Below are 20,459 nucleotides of genomic sequence, written 5' to 3'. Positions count from 1 at the left end.
GATCCGGTCGTCGCTGTCAATCACTATCTGTGTATTAATACTGTGGTAGTGATGCTTGTTAATGAATTCATTCTCATTAACCGATGGGGCCTGAATTTGAATGTGAGTGCCATCAATTACACCTACTACACCTGGGAAGTTGGCAGTGTGATAAAATCGACGCTGGCGTCGTCTTATTTCTGGGGCTTGCGTGGGAAAGGTGGCAAAACTACGGACCATGCGTTGACTTGTGAGCGATTCGAGCGTTTGTAGGATGACTCTTGAGGTGGTGGGTTGGCTAAGTAGCACATCTGAAATGTGCCTGTTGCAAGGTACCTCAAAGTAACGAGCACTTTGGTAACGCAAGACACGGCACAACTCCGATGTGTTACGGGACTTACTTGTAGTTCGTGTTCGAGTAAATCACAAATGTAAACAATACTGTTTCTGTCAAATCTGTATGTAATGTATGCAGAACGTCTCTTCTTTCATTAAATACTCTTGGAATACGTGTGGCAGCCATTTTGTTTCACATGACTTAAGTCAAAACGAGTATTAATAGTTAAGTAAAAAAATGACAAAACTTAAGTCTAAGTCTGTTTATAAATATGACTTGAGTTTTACCACAAAACTGAAGTCGAAAAAACTAAGTTTTTTAACAGACTTCAGTTTTTTAATGACTTAAGTTGTTTGATAAATACGGCCCATGATCAAGAAGACAGAACACCAAAATGGAGAAAACGTGGTGCAGTTCTAGCAACCGAATTGTGTGTGATTTTTCACAATCAGGAATGATTTAGCTTTGATTTTAGGCCGGTTGACATCAATTACCAGTGCGTGATTACCGCACAGGGGCCCTTTTAAGGTGCAACATTTCATTTCAGTTGCAGTAATAGTTTAACCGATAACTGGATCGTTTAATTCAATAACTTTGATTTGGAATGACCGATTGTCATAAAATAAGAAGTTATGGAATGCATAGATAATGATTTATAACTGTGGACAATAATAATTATATATGTAGTTGCAAAAATATTTTGATAAGGTCAACGATCTACTATCAGTACTCTACAAATATAATTTACATGTACACATAGAAAAATATATTAAAGAAGGTGTATTCCCTCCAAAGTACGAACGGCGAAAAATTGTAAATACATCTGTACATAGCTATGAAGAACACAGATGGGTTATGCAAACCTCAATTAATACAAACATGACGCTTTATGCACGGGTCAATTGCAAGTTAAACTATCATATCCTCTGGCAATTGGCATACTTACATCCCAAATATAAATCTGCCCTCCAAATATGTATTAAAATCTCATCACGTGGCAAAATATCTAAAGAATGTAACCTGTGTAAAAATATACTTATCATTATGATTTTCATATACTCCTACATTATGAACAACTTCACACTGAGAGAAACGATTTTGTTTGTTTATGATTGACATTCTTGATGTGGAAACCCATGTTGCCTTTGAATCACAGGATGAACTCGATATGCTCTCTTTTCCATTTAAAGGTGAAAGTGTTTCTTTATACGTTTACCGAATAAGACGACATCTCCTACAATGTTACACTGATTGATCTCTGCAGATTTATAATGATGTATGTCCACTTTCGGAAGTTTCTTGTATAAATTAATTGTATACACATGTAGATGTATGTTCTTATGTAAATTGTAGGTTTAGGTAATCATCTTGATTAAAATAATTGCATATACATCTATATCAATTTGGTAACTTTGCCCCCTCTCTTGTATTTACATGTATATAATAAGTTTGATCTTCGTAATTTTACCACAAATATGGTTTTCTAGATTCATCATATATCATTTGAAGATCATTGCATATACATCAACTGACATTCACATTTCAAAACTGCCATGTACATATGTCTTTCCGTACAACTGCCCAATTTCGAATTTATGATTTTGTCTAGTTTTCAATTACATGTATTTGCGTTTACAGCACACGGAAAAATCACCTGAACTCACCATATTGGAGTTAACAAGGAGCAAGTTTAGCATTATTTGCTATGATGTAACCTGCATCAGTATTTAATTAAGGTAAACAGTAAAATAATCATGTGAAAATAATGATGATTAAACTGAGTACCAGCTGCAACCAATAAACACTTTCTCTGCGTGTGGAAAACATATTTAAAGTCGTGGTTGAGACCAGGAGCATCACTTCCATGCTTGCTGTAGATCTTTTTGCGACATCTCATCAACGAACATGAAGCTGTTTCTCCTGATGGTTCTTGGTATGTATACTTACACTTCTGTTTACATCAACACAGTATAATGCCGAGACTTTAAGAATTGGTACAATGTACATTTGCTTTGATGTGTTCATGATGTAGTATGTCATGATAGATAAAGGTAACAGGGTTCTGAAAGATTTAGACACTTAATTAAACATTGAGTTCAAAGTCAAATCTACACAGACCACCCACCATTAATCATGATACCGCTGCAAATGCCCTACAGATTGACAATCTCTCTTCATACTAACATAGTGAGATACCATGCCGCAGCGCAAAAAGGATATCCTAATCGGACACATTGTACGGACTCCAATGCATCCCGTCCTAGGTGTATAACCTAAATGCCGATCGCCAGGCAAAGCAAAACCACACACCATATCTTGTGATATACTCTTTACATGTTTCGTCTTGGCCAGATATGTAACATACTGCTACTTCCTTTGAGCTTCATCCTCTGTTCGTTGCTTAACATAACTAATTTCACAACCTCAATGTGAGAAGACATTGAAAACTTTTATCTTTTGTTGCAATATATCAAGTCATTTAAAGAAATATGTAGACCCGAAGCTCCATATACAAGTATTATTCGATGCGATTCAATTATCTGAATGTAGAAGCCTAAGCATCTATATTAATGATAAAAGTACTGGACCTAAGGCTAATCATTGCTTACACTCGGACAGATACTATTGTGTGTTTTGGGTGTGATCGTACTGGCTACAGTGTTACACAGATGCGTAGATAGGATATTAGAGTTGAATTTTAGGCTTACTTTGTTCTTTTTCAGCCGCTCTCTTGACTGCAGAATGTGTTGTTGCAGAGAGGCAAATAATCAAGTTGGACCCTACCAGTAAGTCGAAGACAAAACCAATAAGTTAACCGAGAATCTGGATGTACAATCCGCAATTGCATAAACATAAGGAAGTTTACAAAGCACGACATCTCACTACAAAGGGATTACAATAGCAGCTCAAAATGGGGTAGTTGTACAAGTTCAGAGGCAGTACAAATACAATATTGTGGACAGCAAAGAAAGACAGTTATGATATTAACCTCGCGGCTACAGTTGTCAAGTTCATGTTTTGTATTGTTTTGCCATACTGACTTCAGGTACAAAGAAATAGAGAGTGTCAATTTGCACTAAAAACATGTTTTCGGACGGGATCTGAGTGTCGGAATTCGGGATAGAGAGGTCCGATGAGAGGGAGTTTCTTATATGATATTATATAGGGACAAATTCGGAACCAACTATATATGTCGGTTTTCTGGGAATGTCGGATAGAGAGATGTCGGTTTAGAAGGAGTCCACTGTACTTCTAAGATAGTCACAATGGCATGCTTTCTTCCTTTGTCAAATTCCTACTAGATCAAAATTCTATACATTCAGAATCAAATGACAGTGTTATAGAACACTTTGTAAACCTATTTTAATCGCTCTTAGTATCAGTAATTTGTCCATTGTATATCAAAACTGAATTGGTCTTGAAAATGAATTGTGATTATGTCAAGTTAAAGTATTTGACATGTATGTGGAATATTTTGTATATTTCATATAATGTTATTGTTATAGTGGAATGATATGCAACCATGAAATGGATTTTTCCAATTGTCTAATAAATTACATTTTGCTTCTGTTTTCCTTTGCAAAAACAGTCTATGCAAGAGCACGGTTCACAAGATCCATACCAGATCGTCGTCGTTGGTCTGGTTTCGTAGGCAGTCTGAAAAGGCGAAGTGTATCACGTTCTGGCACGGAATGGTGAGATGGAGAGGAACACGTGCGCTAAGATTCTAATGTGCATCAAAACAAAATGAGCAATAAATCATTTTTGTTCTGCAACACCTGTTCTGATACATATTTTACTTGTCAGTTTCCTACATTATATGCAAGTTTACTTCAATTCTGTAGTCAAAAGAATCGCTGTGAAACCAATGAGGACAAAGAAATGTTATACAATTAACAATTGCATTATAAAATAAACTGAGTTTACAAATCAATCCGAACTGCCACAAATCAATAACAAAAGCATTAGAACACGGTGAGGTGAGGTGAGGTGAAATGGGGTTAAGAATATTTCGCTCATATAACGACATGCATGTGTGTGTGTTTGTGTGGTCGCTTTTACTCGCCCAGACTTCAGCTGGTTCGATTGTGCTATCTCACTGAGATGCCATGCTGCACTTAAGCATGAATATCCCACTCAAACACGTCAAACTGACTCCGAGCCGACCGGTCCTTGTTATACCCATTAATGCCGAGAGCCAAGCAGGGACAAACACATACCATATTTTAACATCTTTTGGAATGACAGCGCCGGGGATCGAACCTGCGACCTTCCGCTCTCCGAGTGGACGTTCTAACCACTACACCACGCAGGCAGTCTATTACAACAAGGAGCATCAGTACAAATTCAGTGTGAGAAAACTCCAATGGCTGTCTGGCATACTGTAGCATTAAATATTTAATTAATTGTGGTCTATGAAAGTGATTGCATTAGCTTTTGTTCTGTTTTCACAGACTCCTGAACGAGGCTTCATTTACTCAGAGCTTCTATTCTGTAATGGATAACAACTTCCTCTTTATTGCATAGAAAGACGCTACGTGTGTTAACCATCAAGTTGTACATGCTTCATTATTGACTCACCAACTGCTGGAAAGAGACGATAAGCTTTATGCTGTAGGCGGTAAAACCCCGAAGTGTCGATGCGGCACGCAATGACAGCTGGTTTATATACACGCGCATCTCCATTTTTCCATTCTTGATTCGGACGGACGGTGGTACATATTTACAGCGTACGCATGTGTAAAACATATTCGCTGAAGTATACAAAACAGATTACAAGTATTTGAAAGAGTAAATATGTCTCGCTCGGCACTCACTAGATTCAGGTAGGGCCAACACAAAGATTGACTATGTTTTAATGCTAAGAACCCATTCCGTATACAACATAACAGGTTACAAACTGAAAAAGTGACATTGGATACTGTATACGTTTGGTAATAGAAACGAAATAATGAAATTTGCATTAAAAAGATGTCGCTAATGTGGGTGTCGCAAAGTATACTCCCCATCAAAAGTTTAGACTCACTAGTGTAAATGTAGCCACTTACTTCAGTCAACTGTTCTGGGCCTCCTTTCACAAAGCACTAAGGTGATCGTAAGTCACTAAGGTAACCTTAGTGCAATGTTAAAGAATAGGAGTTAAGGTTAACCTTAGTAAAGGTTGCTTCGTGAAAGGAGCCCCTGAACTAGACTTTGTAAAATAATCCATACAGTTTAAAGGTACTGTTTATACATGAGCTGGTGTATTGTAAAACAAATTCGTGACGTTTAAAGGTTTATTGTCAAGTGTTCAATAAATGATGACTCGGTGAAAAATGGCGATTTTTTATCAAAACTTTACACCAAAACGAAGCTCTTCACATGCACGATATATGCACATGCTTTTCAGCAATTTGATGCATGGTCCTCGTGCAATTAATCTGCATAAGGTTTGCATATGTTTCCCCAAAGTTAGTGGAGTAATTCATCTTCGTTGTAACCATAATACATTACTTATAGTGATTGATTTAAGCGACTCTAAACTTTTGATGGGTAGTATATATTTGCACGAATTTACAACCCGAGGCCTCACAGCAGTACCCCTGCCATGCGACGACGGCCTGTGGTCAAACAAGTGAGTGAGTATTATTTTATGTCGCTTTAAGCAACAATATCACGACGGAGGTTTACCCCATCGCCGCTGTTATAAACCAGACCGATAGAAAAGTATAATACTTTATGGATAACAACTTCTTTATTTGTTATGATCGGTATAGCTTGTTATACCGTTGTCAAGCAAGAGTAAAGTAATACAGCACAGAACCGACTTATATACCGGTACATGTAACAAGGATTAAGTAAGACTACACAAGGGAGTGCATCAAAGGGATTAACAACAACAATGGGATAGGTAATAATACAATAACAATGGGAGGAAGCCAAGGTTGAGGAGGCGGAACAGGGTATACAAAGCAGATGAGGTAGGTAATAATACAATAACAATGGGAGGAAGCCAAGTTGGAGGAGGCGGAACAGGGTATACATAGCAGATGAGGTAGGTAATAATACAATAACAATGGGAGGAAGCCAAGGTTGAGGAGGCGGAACAGGGTATACATAGCAGATGAGGTAGGTAATAATACAATAACAATGGGAGGAAGCCAAGGTAGAGGAGGCGGAACAGGGTATACATAGCAGATGAGGTAGGTAATAATACAATAACAATGGGAGGAAGCCAAGGTTGAGGAGGCGGAACAGGGTATACATAGCAGATGAGGTAGGTAATAATACAATAACAATGGGAGGAAGCCAAGGTTGAGGAGGCGGAACAGGGTATACATAGCAGATGAGGTAGGTAATAATACAATAACAATGGGAGGAAGCCGAGTTGGAGGAGGCGGAACAGGGTATACAAAGCAGATGAGGTAGGTAATAATACAATAACAATGGGAGGAAGCCAAGGTTGAGGAGGCGGAACAGGGTATACAAAGCAGATGAGGTAGGTAATAATACAATAACAATGGGAGGAAGCCAAGTTGGAGGAGGCGGAACAGGGTATACATAGCAGATGAGGTAGGTAATAATACAATAACAATGGGAGGAAGCCAAGGTTGAGGAGGCGGAACAGGGTATACATAGCAGATGAGGTAGGTAATAATACAATAACAATGGGAGGAAGCCAAGGTAGAGGAGGCGGAACAGGGTATACATAGCAGATGAGGTAGGTAATAATACAATAACAATGGGAGGAAGCCAAGGTTGAGGAGGCGGAACAGGGTATACAAAGCAGATGAGGTAGGTAATAATACAATAACAATGAGAGGAAGCCAAGGTTGAGGAGGTGGAACAGGGTATACATAGCAGATGAGGCAATAATACAATATAATGGCTTCCTCCCTCACGTCGCATCATAACAAATAAAGAAGTTGTTATCCATAAAGTATGATACTTTTCTATTATCCATCAACTTCTAAAGTGCCAATCAAACAGATCATAAACCAGACCATCAAGTCTTCGAAGAACCCCAAATCCAGTTGAGTTCAGACATTCCTTTGCTTTCACAGGTAAAGAAAATTAATACATTTCGGAAATGTATTTGTTCTACATCAAAGTTTTGGGCAGGTTTAATGTCTCAAACCCATCAATCCAACTTTAGATTGTTGTAAGTCTACTGGGTTATACATGTGGCCATTTCTTTATTACTTTGGTATTTCGAAGGGTTTGCAGTTAGCCTAACGGTAAGGGACAATGGGAATTCAACACAATTGAAAACATTTCCATTTGGTGTAATTTAAGATTATTTCACACGGGCCTCGTGGTAACGAGCGACAGTTATTTGAAATGTCCTCAAATTTAAACTCACACTTCTAAGAAGAACATGTGAATCGTTATCGTGAACGCCAACAAATACACTTCCAGGTTCCCTTGAGCGCTACAGATAAAATAGCGGTTGATATGATATGTACGGACCGCTAAAGATAAAATAGCGGTGGATATGATATGTACGGACCGCTAAAGATAAAATAGCGGTTGATATCATATGTACGGACCGCTAAAGATAAAATAGCGGTTGATATCATATGTACGGACCGCTAAAGATGAAATAGCGGTTGATATCATATGTACGGACCGCTAAAGATAAAATAGCGGTTGATATGAAATGTACGGACCGCAAAAGATAAAATAGCGGTACATATGATATGGACGGATCGCTAATAAAGATAACATAGCGGTGGATATGATATGTACGGACTATTGAACATTGCTATGACCCCGGGTATTCGTCACAATGGCAAATATATTGATTTCTTCGTAAGAGTGGCAGCGCAACCTCGTCGTTGTGAGTGCTGGGTAACTAAGTAAGAAGCAACAACGTCTTATTTCTATTGACACTACGAAAGGCCTTTTTTATAATCAACAAAGACAACATAAAGTTTACTTTTCCTCTCGTTTTGCATCCCTTGTGATGAGAAAACCACGGTCAAGCATGTCCTGCTTGACTGTGTTGAATTCTCCATCATGAGGGATAAATATTTCAATATCAAAACTTTTTTAATAAAGTTAATTATCATTTAATCATTGATTTTTTAAAAGAGATAGATTTGTTAAATGAATTTTCATATATGTTTTGTAAATAGATAACGTTTTATAAGCGGTAGTTCAGATTATCAACTTAGATTGTTAGTGGCTCTATCCTCAAAGGGGGTTGAAGTATTGTAAAATTATTGTCCTCCTGAGAGGGTATGTAAGTCCCAAAACATTCAAAGCAATTCAAACTTACCAGGAATTTTAAACGTAGTATTCTTGTTATTTAATTTTGGCTAAAATTTCTTACAATCGCCAACAGCTGAAGGGATGGTGTAAATCCAACTAGGGTCCATGCAGGTAGCAAAGGTACTGTAAGTCCCCATGGTCCCTGGTATGGTGATCTACCTTCAGTTGTTGGCGATCTATAGCCTGTTTCTATATTATATTGTCCAAATAGTGCTATTAGTTTTAACTTTCCACACTAGTTTTAGTTGTAATTGTGATATTCTAGTTGTTTTACTGTCCTTCGTCGACAGGTTTTTATAATATACATATATTCCATTTCAATGTCACATATGTTCTAGTCACGATATGGCTGAAATATTGCCGATGTGACGTTAAATAATAACTCACTCACTCACTTTTCCGCTTGAGTAGATATTTTTACAATGTGCCCAAAGTAAAAAGATTATTAGCCGTAGAATATCTGTCTCTGAACCCAGCCTGAAACTGCGAAATAGGCGATTCATCATTAACCCGGTTCATTATTCTACTGTTTAGAATACCAATACATACTTTACTAAAGATTGACAACAGTGTTATGCCTATATAATTCTCTGGACAAACACGATGTCTACCTTTGAGCGACGGGACTATGATACCTTCTGACCACTGTGAAGGGAAAACACCCGACTCATCAATAGTGTTGAACAGCTTAACCATATAATCAATGAGAAATGGATTACCATATAAAACATTTCCGCCCACAGTTTATCAATACATGCTGATTTACCCAACTTCAAGCGAATCAAGGACTGAATGACCTCATCGTTAACTATAGGACAATCAAGCCGCTCACACTAGTCATCACTATCACTGTATTTAAACTAAACCCGCGATTCTCAACAAGGATGTCAGTTTTAGCTAACCCACTACCAGCGCCGTCATATAATCCAGTGAAATGAATAACCCGGGAAAGATACCCGACCAGTCAGAGTGGATATATTTAGATATTGGCACAGCTCCAAAAGAGAATTACCAACCTGGTTGACATGATTGTCCTGATTAGTTCTCGGTGTTAAAAATCCATCTTAGAAAATATCATCTCCATCCACATGTCTGTTTGGTTCAATATAATCCGGTAGGTTACCAGTCCCTGAGTTGAAGTCACCACATAATATAGTTGAGGGGACTGATTTAAGCTGCTGTAAAATATCCAAAAGAGTTTCTTCCAAAACAATTATGCCGTTATTATTAGAATTGTCAATTCAAATTGGTGCATATCTAAGTGGGATGTATGCAGGTAGCAAAAGTAATGTAAGCCCCCATGGTTCCTATTCTGGTGATCTACCTTCAGTTGTTGGCGATCTATAGCCCATTTTTATATTGTATTGTCCAGTGCTTTTAGTTTTAACTTTCCACGCTAGTTTTAATTCTAATTGTGATATTCTAGTTGTTTTAGTGTCCTTCGTCAACAGGTTTTTATAATATACATATATTCCATTTCAATGTCAAATATGTTCTCGTCACGATATGGCTGCAATAATGCCGATGTGACGTTAAATAATAACTCACTCACTCACTAAGTGGGATGTATACAAACCCTAGTAAAATGGCATCTTCAACACCAATCAAATATATCAACAACAAGGAGCGTCAGTACAAATCCAATGGCTGTGTGGCATGCTATATAAATATATGCTTTTTCTCTGTAATCGATAACAACTTCTTGTTCATTGCATAGAAAGACGTTTTGGTTTAGATTCTTACACCGGTATCACGCTAAGCGCGTTATCCATTGAGATGTATGCTTCATTATTGACTCACCAACTGCTAGAATATCGTTAAAACAATTTTCTGCTGTAGGCGGTAAAAAGGTGTCGATGACGCACTCTGACAGCTGGCTTATTTACACGTGGTTCTTTATTTTCCCATCTTTCATGGCCAAGAACGGAGGTACGTATTTACTGCATACTCATGTATAACTCATATACACTGAAGCATACAAAACATAATATAATTATTTGAAATAGTGAATAATTCTCGTTAGAGAGTCAAAGAAGGCCAAAACCAATATAGATTATGTTTAGACGCTAGAACCCCATACCGTACACAACAGATTACAAATTGAAATTGTGACATTGGATACTGTAAAGGTTTTGTAATCGAAACAAATAATGAAATTTGCAAAAACAGATGACGTTAATGTGGGGATCGCAAAGTATATTTGCCCGAAATAAGCTAATTCAAAGGAGTGGCCATTCCACATAACAATAATTTTGAAACCACTTCGGTACAAAGTAGATAAGACAAGAAAATACAATGTAAAATAATCAACTATTGAAGGTCCTATGTAATGTATACAGTTATTATACAGATGGCAGTGCCTTTTAAAACACACAATACAGCAATATTAAGGACTGTGACAATGGAGTTACACTCATTTGCAGGGACTGGAAGTTGGTTCCTTCGCCTCCAATCGATCTTTAAATTAACAAAATATAAACAACCCTAAATAGTGAAGTATAATTTTAGAAAACATGACGAATCGTCATATATGGAGGGACTTGTTCAAGAATATTAAAAAATTACCCGACGAAAAAAACTCCAAGACAACAAACGACGCTATATGTTTCTCTGGTGTTGAAAATATACATAGTCAGTTTAAAAAATACCCATTTTCGACTATCCTTAAACAAATCTATTTTGGTGTGAATGGCAATATAACTGTGAAAATCATATGAATGGTCCACTGAACATGGGTGGTGACACCATGTGTCCGTATAAAGGGTAAGCATGTCCGGCCATGCTGGTAGCACCCTTCATTCATGACATTCATTCACGAAGATATGTAAGTATTTACAATCTGACGCCTTACAGCAGTACTCCTGCCATGCGACGACGGTCTATGGACAACCCAGTGCGTGAGTATGTTTTTTTGCCGCTTTAAGCAACATTCCAACTTTGCCACGGCGGAGGACACCATAAATGGACCTTACACTTTTCACCCATGTGGGGATTTGAACTTGGGTCGAGAAAACGCTTTAACTGCAAGGTTACCACATCGCCACTGTTATAAACCAGACCATCAAGTCTTCGATGAACCAAAAAATCCACTTGTTGAATTATGAATAATGACTGGTGCATAGAAGTTCAGACATTCCTTATTGTGATCTACCTTCGCTTGTTGGCAATCTATAGCCTGTTTTTATATTGTATTGTCTAAAAAAATGTCATTTGTTTTTTAGTTTAGTTGTTTTTAATTCTAAGTGGGATAATCTAGTTGTTTTACTGTCCTTTGACGACAGATTTTATAATATGCACAGATTCTTTATCAACGACTAAAATATGTCTGAAACGTGGATAACATTACCGATGTGACGTTAAATATTAACTCACTCACTCAGATATTCCTTTGCTTTTACTAACGCATTTCGGAAATAGATTTGTTTTACATCAAAGTTGTGGTCAGGTTTAATGTCTCAGTCACATCAATCCCACTTCAGATTGTTATATGTCTACTGGGTTATACATGTGACCATTTCTTTATTACTTTGGTATTTTCGAAGGGTTTGCAGGTAACGTAAAGTTAGGGGACATTGGAAATTCATTTGATCTAATTTAAGATATTTAACAAGGGCCTCGTAGTGACAAATTTGAAGTGTTTGAAATTTCCTCAGATTTAAACTCATACTTCAAAGAAGAACATGTGAATCGTTATCCTGAACGCCCACAAATACAATTCCAGGTTTCATTGAGTGCAAAAGATAAAATAGCGGTGGAAATGATATGTACGGACCGCTGAAGATAAAATAGCTGTTGATATGATATGTACGGACCGCTAAAGATAAAATAGCGGTAGATATGATATGTACGGACCGCTAAGGATAAAATAGCGGTAGATATGATATGTACGGACCGCTAAAGATAAAATAGCGGTGGATATGATATGTACGGACTATTGAACATTGCGATGACCCCGGGTATTCGTGACAATGGCAAATATATTATTTTTTAATTACGTCTTCTTTGTAAGAGTTTTGCTACTTAGAACTGGAATACTAGACACATATTCTTTTTATATGACGTTAGGAGGGAGTTTCAGTTTAACGGCCGACCACTGTTGCAGTTCCTACAGCTTAGATAATGCCACTGATGGGTTTTTGATGAAACACAAAGACTTCAGCTTCAAAACTGAAGCATTGAATTTTGTAAGTTTGAACGTCAACGCCAGAGTATTTTTAGTCTTGTTTTAACAATGGAAAAGATTCCATTGGAAGTAAAGGGCAAGCGGAGGTGGACATTATATGAAAGAAATGCTGTAAGTCATCGATGACAAAAGGTGTTCACAAAAGCGATGTTCACGTCCTGCTTGTGATAGTTGTGGTGTTTGTACTCTCAGCGAACGGGCAAATTGGATATCCTTGGAGAATACGTTGACACGTTTGGCGTGGTGTTTATGATTTCAGGTTTGAGTTGGCAAATAGTGGTAATAGTACTATTGGATTTACCTCTGTGTACATTTTTAGTATTATCATTATTGTAAATACATATGTAATCCTTTGTGAGACCCCAATCTTGTCTATGAGAAGTTTCAGGTAAAGAAAAAAACTACTTTCGCACATACAGAACAACTTGCGCAAATGACTTGTGTTCATGACAATCACTTCTGAAGAAGTTCAGTTGCGTGCCACAAATGATGAAGTCAATTTTTAAATGCTTGAATTTGTTTTATATTCAAACAGTCATGTACATTGTTAAGATCACAGAACGAAGTCTTTCGCAACAGTGTCGGGTTTGTACTAAAGTGGGGACTTATTTAAGCTGCACTTTAAAAGTTCTAGCAACAAGACGATATGGCTGAGATATTGCCGATGTGACGTTAAATATTAACTCACTCACTCACTCTAGCAACAAGACTTATAGTGACAATAAATATCGTATCGAATTTGTTTATTGAGTAGTTTTAAGTCGAATACAACTCGCATCTTGCATTATTGTCTTCCCTGACTTGTCTACATGGATTTGTCAAATGAAGAAAATACGTTGGCGTAATGACAGCACACACATCACAGTCACTACAAAAGGAAAAAACGAAAGCCTAAACTGGGTTCGCAGCTAGATCCTCAGGCGAACCCCGTGCAGTTTCTTTTTCAGGCTCGTCTCCGACATCATGTGGACACAAACAAAGGGTCGTGACTTTGAGATGGATCTTAGTGATTTAATTGGTCGCGGGCCTACGGTGAGGTGGATCTAAGCCATTTAATTGGTCGCGAGCCTATGGTGAGGTGGATCTAAGTGATTTCATTGGTTGCGGGCCTACGGTGAGGTGGATCTAAGCGATTTAATTGGTTGCGGGCCTACGGTGAGGTGGATCTAAGCGATTTAATTGGTTGCGGGCCTGCGGTGAGGTGGATCTAAGCGATTTAATTGGTTGCGGGCCTGCGACTCGGAGGACAATTTCCATTTCTTACAACGCTGCTGCAACTAATTGTATGCGATTAAACGTTACACGTTACGATTAGGGTGTTCTGATGAAGCCATTTGTTTCTACACGTGGCACCATGAGTACACTCTTTAATTGAGTATGGTCTATATGCTTTGTCAAAAACTTTCATTTCAAGTGGGTTATCACCGATTATTTTCTTTAAAATATTTATCTTATCAACGTGGTATGTATTGAATCCCGGTCTTCGTGATAAGAACTAACTTAGACATTTTATGTGTGGATTCGTTTTTGTAAGTACAGCTTTCCATTGTGGTAATTTTGTGGTTAATCGAACCTTCTCAGTAACAGACATACTTGCAACTTCCCCATGTATATGTATATAAACACATATGTTAGAATATTTGGAATCCGTCCAATTATACAGAGTGCAAATGCTGGATATAACGTAACCATTATCTTAAATGAATATAACAAAAGGACCATGATACTATATCTGTAGCGTCTTTGTAATTAAGTGCACAAGATGAATTACACATTATTGGACATTCTATCGACTTGTCAGAGTAGAAACAAATAGCCATGCACATAATATTTGTGAGTTGACAAGCCGATGTCTCACTCAACCTTATTATACAGTGTAATAATAAGTCACATTCATCCGATGTAACATGATAAAATGTGAATCGGTTTATTAAGAAATCCGAATACAGTTTCCATTATGGAAACAAATAATATGAAAATAAATCTCCTTTATACTAATTCAAGCTGCTACCATTCAAACATCCTCTGTAATTGGAAAGGATATTTAGTGCAAGGTTGTTACACAGCAATCACTTCCAGCCATACTGTAGATTTGGTTTGCGAAATCTCGTTGACAAATATGAAGTTGTTCCTTGTGATGGTTCTTAGTAAGTACTAAGACTTTTGTATATATGTGTACAGTGCAGTGCCTTGTACAGTGGTATCATGGTGCGATACGCATATATTTGATTAAGTCTGTTGGCCTTTGCAGCAGATTTGAGCATGCCATGACAACAGAAATTATCCGTCATAGGGTCCAAACCGAACAACTGAAGGAAGCAACTGATTTAACAAAAAATCAATTTCACATTCTCAAATCAAACGTTTGCAGATGCTACTGTTGATCATGATCACGATGGTTAATGCCTTATATCTCGTGTATATATTCTCTGTTTAGTGCCAGCCAATGACGATTCCATGCCGCAAGATAAGGGGGGAAGTGTACACGAAAACATAACTCCTTTTCCTGTGTGAAAACATAGGGAATTTTAGAATTACATGTAATTACTATCAATGTTAGAAGCTTTACACTGACATGTTGAAATACGCTGACGTGTTGAAATGTTATGCCATTATGAAGCTTTTGCTTTCAGAGCTAAAAAAAGGTCAGAATTACCCCCTTAGATTATGACGTAATTGGTCCCAAATGATTCAGATTGGTCTCGTGCCTAGTTCCAAGGTCAGAGAAATACATAGTGAAACTAATAGCATGAAAATATGTGTAAAATAGAGCATTGAATCGATATAATGTAGAAACTAAATTTGTTACTCATGATATCTATGGGAGACAGTGATTTCGTAGACAAAACCAGTTCGTAGACGCGGTGAATTCGTAACCAAAACCGGTTCGTAGACGGTTAATTCGTAGACGTGTATAAATAATGGAATCTATATAGAATGTAGAAACTAAATTTGTTACTGAGAATGCTTTTTTTTTCAGTGATACGAAACTAAGGGCAGCTGAAGTGCAGCTCAAGGAAATTGTGAATGAATATTTTCCCGTATGCGTTGTTTTCAGTGATACGAAACTAAGGACAGCTGAATGAAGAGTGAACGAATATTTTCCCGTCTCTTGTCTACACTTGTTTTAAATGTATTTTTTATATATCGGGTTTGTGTTGTATTTTTATTTTCAGTGATACGAAAATATTGTTACTATGTGACTGTATGTGTAATAAAGATGAAGCGTCGTAAAATGTAAAAAGACAGACAACATTGTTATGGAAGAGTGATAATGTAATATATTTAACAACAATGTTCAAAACAGCACGTATCACAGTAGTAACACAGTCACCAGTGACCATTGGCCCATTTAGTTTTGACACCTCCCTCAGCAGCTGGGACATGGTAATAGTTGTTGCCTGGAATCGTCCCATAATCTAAAAATTCTATCCGCCTTGGCACGCTGGCCAGCATGCTGCCTTCTGTCCAGCTGACCGTCTGTCACAAGGCGAATCTGCAGGGGAAGCAGGTCAGCTTCTCGGACGAGGAGGGGAAGCAGCCTGTAAAAAGGTAGGCAACGTCGCCCGGACAGTTGATTTAAGCGCCTGTGCCAGCTTTCCAGGTCATTGTTCGTCCGGATGGCCGTCCCAAACACGCTCCAATTTGTAATGGTCCACACAGAGCTTCGGATCCATGTCGACTCAAAATATTCACAGAGGGCGATCAGATTCTGTGTCACTGCTTGTTGTTTGACCTTCATAAATGCTGGCTCGATATGGGCTGAGTCGAGGAACTGACAGCCAAGCCCAACAACGCATGTTCAATGGATGATCACTTCGTGTGCAACCCCGTTAGCACGCGTATCACATACGTTTTTCATGCGTTCTCAACACGTGCATGGTAACTTTAAGGCAGTAGTATATTAGGTGTATTTGGGTGTAACGTGACTGACAGAAGCGGCCGTGACACAGGCGCTTAGTATTGAACTGCAGTATTTAGTATCGCTTATAGGCTTGATATTGTTCAATTTCAGTCAGCCTGTTGACCGCTAAATCTGTCACTGCACGAGGGAGACATGGCAGAACGGAACGGCCTGGTAAGGGACACTGAAAATCTGGCTAATAACGCTAGCATCGTTCACCCCTTCCCAATCGTGGGATCGGCCCATCCTCTGATAGAATTCCCAACCATCTGTTTAAGATTTCCACAGCCACTATCAAACATTTCTCAAGCGCTTCCACTCCCAGTATCCCCAAACATCTGTCTAGCCCTGCCACTACCGTTAACCCTTCCACTTTATGTATTACGAATCACCTGTCTCGCCCTTCCACTACCAGTATTCCAAACCGTCTCTAACCCTTCCGGTACCTGTATTTCAAATCATCTGTCAACCCCTTCCACTACCAGTATTCTGTCATCATCTGTCAACCCCTTCCACTACCAGTATTCTGTCATCATCTGTCTAGCCCTTCCACTACCAGTATTCTGTCATCATCTGTCTAGCCCTTCCACTACCAGTATTCTGTCATCATCTGTCAACCCCTTCCACTACCAGTATTCTGTCATCATCTGTCTAGCCCTTCCACTACCAGTAATCTGTCATCATCTGTCTAGCCCTTCCACTACCAGTATTCTGTCATCATCTGTCTAGCCCTTCCACTACCAGTATTCTGTCATCATCTGTCTCGCCCTTCCACTACCAGTATTTACATCATCTGTCAATCAGTTCCACTATCAGTATTCAAAACCATCCGTCGCGCCCTTCTCTAATCAGCTTGTGCCATTACGTTTGGTTGACGTTGTGTAATTTTGTGTAATTGCTAATTTTTCAGCATTTTTTCAAACAATCTAACCTGGTGCAATGGCAACGGCTAAATTGGCCAGTGAACAATTTTAACATGTCTGACTACTTACCAGATACCCTGTATCCTTTACTTCCAAACATTTAATTTTGATACCAAATTAATGCTGAATCCTTAAATTGGAAAACTGTTTCTCATATTCTTAGAAATCAATGCGTTCCAATTAATCAATTTGACTATCGTAGAATCACTTTGTAGTTGGTCTGTGCTCAGCTGACATTCCTGGAAATTTTGCTATTTCACACGCTTAGAAAAATGGCAAAATACGCTTTCGCCTTTCACATAAAGGATTTGTGTTAAGATCGTTTTAGCCTCTCATGACAATGGTTCATAAAAACAATAAACTAAATGTACTCGTCACGATGAAGGACGGATTATCTGTCCCTCGTGAGTTTACAAAGTTCAATTCACTCGGCACAGATTTTTCGTCCTTCCTCGTCACTGTACATGTAGTGCGACATGAGCATGCACTAGCGGGTGAACACTAAAATCTAGGAAGTGTGGACACAAGAATGACGAAAACGATAATAAAACAACCGAGCATCATGTGTCTGAGCCAAAGCTGGACATCCACGTCTAATTAAATTCATTACACAATCAGAATTACAGTTTGATGTAAAATCACACATTGACGTTACGAATAGGAACTGACTGGTCCTAAGCAGCAAACAGAAATACTTTTGATTCACATTTCTCAACTGGTGGAACTTTTGGACATTCACCATGCCGATGTCATTAAATGTTCCATTTTATTAACCAGTTTTAATTACTCCTAATGTATAAAAGTAGTGAATATGTTATATAGCGACTCTTAAATTCTATTTTGTATCATATATAATCTGTTAAGGGAAGATACTTTTATGTATGTCGACGTCTTATTCTGTTATGATCAAAACATCCATCATCCATAATTTGCCTTCATTAATCTAAATCGATTATATCTAATCCGTGGTGTATTATTCACTGTTAGATAAATATTACCATTTCTTTCGGAGTGTACTTAATTTAACATGCTTTTTATGGCTAAGACATTTCTGATAATGCATGATGTGTAATTATGTAAAGTATTTTTACAAAATTTGATAATGCTTTTATATGACACACAGCAAAGATTGGAGGCTTACGAAGGTTATCAAGATCAACGTGGGATCTTCGGCCACCGGCTGGTTTTGACGGGGGTTTATCACTATTGTTGAGAAAGAAAATGGGAGGAGCTGTACTTGCATGACAGGGAATGATGAGAAGACGGCGAGAGAAACATGCGCAGAACAACAGATCGTCTTTCTAATTCAAATGTAAAAACAAATACAATGTGGGGAATAAATCCTTTTTCTTCTGCTAGCCTGGTTTTGATACTCGGCTAAAACACTTAATTGATTACACAATGCCATTTAGAAAGTGATTAAATGTGACATCTGTTACAGATTATAGTAAGTTCGAACCCACACCCTCTGGCACCTAATCGCCAGCACACAAAGTCAGTCGCCTAACCCGTTCAGCCACAGCGACTTTTGCATTAAACAAAATGTTCCAGATGTTAGAGCTGATGTTACCATGAATAGAATCATTGTCAATTTTACAATACTGAATACGTAAACGCGAGATTAAAATATGTAGATATGGTTGGAACCTGAAGAGCGTTATAAGTGGCCACCTATGTCATATCGGGACTGTATATTTATATATACAGTGGAAACCGCCTAAGTAAAGACCGCTTAACTAAACATACCGGATAAGTAAACACTATTCTTTGGTCCCGGCAAATTTCTTCATTAATTATCATTATTAGGGTCCGGTTAACTAAACTCGGATAAGTAAACAATACCGCTGAACTAAAGTTTTTTTCACGATCCCTGGAAGTAAATTCCTGAACAAAAGAGACCGGATAACTAAATTAGCGATCACCACATAATCCGACATGAGGGGCACGTGTCAGTCTCCGGCTAAACAAACATCCTACTTACAGCTCGCTGTCGTCATGCAGTTAACAATACACTGACAACTGGAAGCCAGCCCTGATAAGTTGTTCATTGTTTTATGTAGCTGGGGAGTATCAGTGATTAGACCAATCAGCAATGACAGTGAGTTTATCCAGTTTACATTGTCAATGACATGAAGCAGGCCGCCATTATGGTCACATGACAAGTAAAATCGGAATAAGATCAATTGGAAAAATGCTTGTTTATTTAAAACATTTATTTGTTTATTTATTTTATGTATCGTCCAACAAACGTCGCCAACAAAATATTGCATTCACTGCGACACAACCAGCCACACCGCTACACAAAACACATGTCCCATCAAACAAAAATCACATACTCAGGCTCAACAAACACATTAAAAACACCGACCTGCCCAAACCAGCATGCCCAATGCTCGCATACAACTCTATCCTCTCAGCCTCATTATCTTCCCCTACACCCTCCTCCCCCCCAACTCGTCATTCTATTCACCCCTCCCCACCCAAACCCACCAAACCTCCCCTGCTCACCAAACCACCCCCACCTCCACCTCCCCAAACCCGCCATAAACCACAACCATCAAAACAACCCTCCTCCCACACACCCACCCCAACTGCCCCAAAACAAACACTCCCTAAAACCGCACCCCTCCACCCAAACCATTAACCCTCCCCCCCCCCAACATCCCCAACACAAACCACCCACATCAAACCCACAATCAAAACCCAACCCCCACTGTCCAAACACACCCAGCACCCACCCCCAAACCCACACTTAACTCTCACACCACAAAACTTCACCAAAACTTAAACAAGGTAATAGAATTCATCATCATGGCCATACTCATGGAAAAACCCACAGCAAAAATTACACACACTAGCACACAAAGCCAAACTGTACCA

At 38.4% G+C, this 20,459-nt stretch overlaps 2 long non-coding RNA genes across 2 annotated transcripts; both read left to right on the top strand.

Annotated features, from left to right (window-relative positions):
* Nucleotides 1–2,156: 2,156 nt before the first annotated feature.
* On the top strand, nt 2,157–4,092 carry LOC124270380. Its single transcript, XR_006896747.1, has 3 exons — nt 2,157–2,249; nt 3,040–3,102; nt 3,906–4,092. It is a non-coding gene; the product is annotated as an uncharacterized LOC124270380 (long non-coding RNA).
* Nucleotides 4,093–16,611: 12,519 nt separating this feature from the next.
* Nucleotides 16,612–18,937, top strand: LOC124270379. The gene is made up of 2 exons (XR_006896746.1): nt 16,612–16,830; nt 18,703–18,937. It is a non-coding gene; the product is annotated as an uncharacterized LOC124270379 (long non-coding RNA).
* Nucleotides 18,938–20,459: the final 1,522 nt, after the last annotated feature.

Source organism: Haliotis rubra, unplaced genomic scaffold, assembly GCF_003918875.1.
Source record: "Haliotis rubra isolate DU_JTF1 unplaced genomic scaffold, ASM391887v1 Scf1510, whole genome shotgun sequence".
Lineage (NCBI taxonomy): Eukaryota > Metazoa > Mollusca > Gastropoda > Lepetellida > Haliotidae > Haliotis > Haliotis rubra.
This window is presented reverse-complemented; position numbering and strand designations above follow the sequence as displayed.